We start from the raw sequence: 4379 nt of genomic DNA on the forward strand, positions 1-4379 counted from the left end.
GATAGTTTGAAGGTACATTTCCTCAGGGTCTCAGATGTCTTGCACTGACACCCCTCTAGTGTGCAGTCTGGGGCTGTAGAATCTCAACGTGATGAAAAAAGGATCTGTGACTCCTTTATAGTAAGATGGACCTCTGGCTGGTCTTCCCCCTCAGTTCATACAACTGAGTCATCTTTAAACCCCATCCTTGGTCCCAGCCAATTGCAAATTCTGTCTGCAAACAATGATGTTTGAAGCCCGATTTTCCTTTCTAAATAACTGCTAGACTGAAGTTAGCCGTCTCTGGAGATTGCATTTGCTCTTCCAGCTTATTAAAATATATGTTGTTGTTTTGGCTTATGGAAGCAAGAGTAATTTCAAGGCAGGCCCAGCAATGACAACTTAGAAACGGGGAAAGATGTCTCAAGTAAGATATAGGCTTCACTGTAAAGTAAATATTATGTAGGTGCATGCATTTAACCCAGGGGTGGGCAAACTTTTTGACTCGAGGGCCACAATGGGTTCTTAAACTGGACCGGAGGGCCGGAACAAAAGCATGGGTGGAGTGTTTGTGTGAACTAATATAAATTCAAAGTAAACATCATTACATAAAAGGGTACGGTCTTTTTTTTTTTTTAGTTTTATTCGTTTCAAACGGGCCGGATCTGGCCCGCGGGCTGTAGTTTGCCCACGGCTGATTTAACCTCTAAATGAGCCTTTGGAAAAATTCTGTCTAAACAATTTAAATTATTTTTCAAGCAAGGTTAAGTAAATTCTTTTATGTTACAAAATTCACCCCCCCACACACACCCATGTATGATTTTTTTTAAAGTAACAGTAATCTAGTGCCCTATGGATTAGGATCTTTCAAAACTCTTCTAATCCACAGATCAACTTGGATACTAGATGTCCCATTGTCTATATTTACTTGATTCAGGTGCTTCCTACTGAGCTTCTGCAGTGTCATCCGTAGGATGTCTGTAAGATGATCAGAACCATCATTTCCTGGAACAATCATTTGTATGTTAGAGTTAATAAATTTAGTAGTTGCTTATAACCCATTTTCATAGTCATGTACACAGATTAGAATGTTTGCCATATGCAAATGGCTACCAAGATCCCTGAAACCGAGACTTGAGGAGATCAGGACCGGAGGATCCAGATGTGTCCCTCACTTCCTCACTGTCTTTGCTCTCCCTCTCTAGAAGGTTGCTCATCATCTGTGATCTCCCTTTTCCAGGATGGGTAATAAGTGAGGAGGTGAGACAGTGGCATATCCAGTTAGGAAATGGCTACGTTTGTATAGGATAATGTTTTGTTATATTGTTGAAATTCCTCAAGAACAGAGATACTACCCCAGGTATAGGATTATAGTATTACTTTTATAGTATTACTTTATGTACTATTTCTCCATAGATGAGCTCCAAATTCAGATTTCACCCTCTCATCTCATGAGCTTCAGCCATATAAGAGGATGCTGTCCAGCCATCACCTCAATGTCTCTAAGGCTGAACTCATTCTTTCCCCCTCCATTCCAGATTCAGCTGTCTTAAACAATAAGGGAAATGTATTATATCAAGTAACAAGAAATCTAAGGGTAGGACAACTCTAGAGTTAGTTCATTCAACATCTCAATAACATCAGGGACCCAAATCCTTTCCATCTTTTTGCTCTGATCCTTAGGCCAGTGTTCCCATAGTTTAAAAGGGCTGCCACAATTCTCGCTGACATATGCATGCACACAATGTCCAGCTGAAGACTAGAGACTGTTGCTACCCCATGTGTCTCATTTTATTAGCTAGGAAAACCTGTCTCAGAAGCCCTCAAGCATACTTCCCACATGTTCCCACATGTAAATCAGTCACCAGCAAAAGAGTTAGAAACCATCATGAATGGCTTAAATTAATTATGATTCACCCCCTGTGACTGGGAATTAGAATCTCCTCCCCAAGCACATGAAGAGTTGGGTGAATACCTGGGAAAAGTTGGGGTTCTCTTAGGAGGAATGAAGAGAGAATAGTTGTTGGGGAGGCAAACAATCAGTTTGATACAGATTGTAATAAAGTAAATGTACCAGAATAAGCTAGGTTAGGCTGTGGGAACAAGTGATTCCAGAGGTTTATAACAACAAAGTTTTATTTCTCGAAATATCATATATGTTCATTGCAGGTCAGCTTGGCTGTATTCTAGGTTGTCTTTATGCTGGCACGCAAGCTGATAGAGCAACCTTTATCTGGAACAATGTTGGTGTCGTGAAAGAGAAATAGCAGTCATGGTGAGTCTTACCCCGGATGGCTCTTAATACGTCTGCCTGGAACCTATACATGTTAGATCTGCTCACATAGTCTTGATCAGAACAAGGTCACCTGGCCAAGTCCAAGTGGAGTGGGGAAGTATAATCCTTCCCCAGGAAGGGCCACAGAATTTTGTGAAACTTTATGACCAACAATATAGTCTGCCACAATTGAGGACCAAACCTACTCTGCTAATCACTTGTCCTCTCCCTGGGGTTCCCAAGGGAACGATACACAAGGAAGAAATTGGAATAGAAACTAAAGGATCATTTTATTTGTAGCTGAGCTAGCACCCAATAACTTCTAGAACAGAACTCTTCCAAAAGACTGAGTTGAATCACATGACTTAGGTCTAAGGCTGAAGTGAAGCTTTTTTATTCCTATCCCCCACTCCCCCACCACTAAATTTTGGAACTAGCAGGCATAGGCATGCCCGCAGAAAGAGAAGATGATCAGGTGTACAACGCAGACCAGCTTTCCTCATCTAAGTGTATCCTGAATGGAGACTGGGCTGAGCCTTCTCAGCTGGCAATCCGGAGCAAAAGCGGCACACTTGGCTACGTGAACTTTCCATCGCTGCTGACCCCAAACACTGGTTAAATGTGGACTAATGAATACCCTGGGTTCTGGCCAATCAGGTTAACAACTCCTTTTTTCTTTTTCTTTTTTTTTTCTTTATTGATTAAGGTATTACATATGTGTCCTTATCCCCCCATTGCCCCCCGCACCTGCCCAATCATGCCCTCACCCTCACCCCCTGTTGTCTGCATCCATCGGTTATGCTTATATGCATGCATACAAGTCCTTTGGTTGATCTCCTTTTTCCTTTTGAAGGTAGCTAGTAAGAAGGCAGGGAGAGGCCCTAGCCGGTTTGGCTCAGTGGATAGAGCATCAGCCTGCAGACTGAAGGGTCCTGGGTTCCATTCCCCATCAAGGGCACATGCACAGGTTGTGGACTTGACCCCAGTAGGGGCCGTGCAGGAGGCAGCCGATTGATGATTCTATCATCATTGATGTTTCTACCTCTCTCTCCCTCTCCCTCCCCCTCTGAAATCAGTAAAAATATATTTGGGAGGGGAAAAAAACAGGGCAGGGAGTGGAGAAGGGAATTCCTTCCTATGCTCCCACTTCCTCACTTTTGTTCTCTCTTAATCCAAACAAATGCATGTGCACGATCTATTTGCCTCCTTATGTAGACTGAAAGCCTCGCAAAAACAGGGGCCAGTGCATTGTGTATCATGTTTTACATTTGGTGAGTACTCAGGTGTCTGCTGGTAACCATTCTAAGTGTCATTTAAAAGACGTCATTGCCATTTCAGTTGACAAAACTGGTCAATTACAGATACACTAGGTTTTTGCAACCCGGGATTCTAGGGCTATTTCTTGTCTTACTTCCAACCTTCACTATATTTTGGCACAAAAGGGTATTGAGATGTGGGTTTGGACAGGGGGAAAAAAAGGAAAGTCTTCTAAATTGCATATGACCCCAAGCAAATGGATGTGCTAAGTATATAGAAGATCAAAATTCAATTGACCTCAATAAATTAGAGAAATGGTCATCAATAGCAGGTTTAAATGCATTAGAATAAATGGAAAGTAGTACATTTTAGGAGCAAAATAAGAATCACACACACATACTGTAGATTCAAGAGAGAAAAGCTGGCCATGCAGAAACGTGGCCAAGAAAGACCTGATAAACGTGGCAAACCAGTAACAGAATTAATAGAAAAATTACAGATGTATTAACAAAAGCCTATGGAGCCAAATTCATCTTCATAATCCCTGGGACTTAGCCTGGCACATCGTAGATATTGATAAATATTTATTGGGAAAAACAGTGACTTTGGCCAGATTGTCCATGCTTTTCCCTTCTTCTGAAAAGCCTCGCATGACCAATTCCTATGCACTCATCAAGACACAACTCAAGCCCTGACTGGGTTTGGCTCAGTGGATAGAGCGTCGGCCTGCGGACTCAAGGGTCCCGGGTTCGATTCCGGTCAAGGGCATGTACCTCAGTTGCGGCACATCCCCAGTGGGGAGTGTGCAGGAGGCAGCTGATCGGTGTTCTCTCTCATCGATGTTTCTAGCTCTCTATCCCTCTCCCTT

This window comes from Myotis lucifugus, unplaced genomic scaffold (assembly GCF_000147115.1).
Source record: "Myotis lucifugus unplaced genomic scaffold, Myoluc2.0 scaffold_37, whole genome shotgun sequence".
Lineage (NCBI taxonomy): Eukaryota > Metazoa > Chordata > Mammalia > Chiroptera > Vespertilionidae > Myotis > Myotis lucifugus.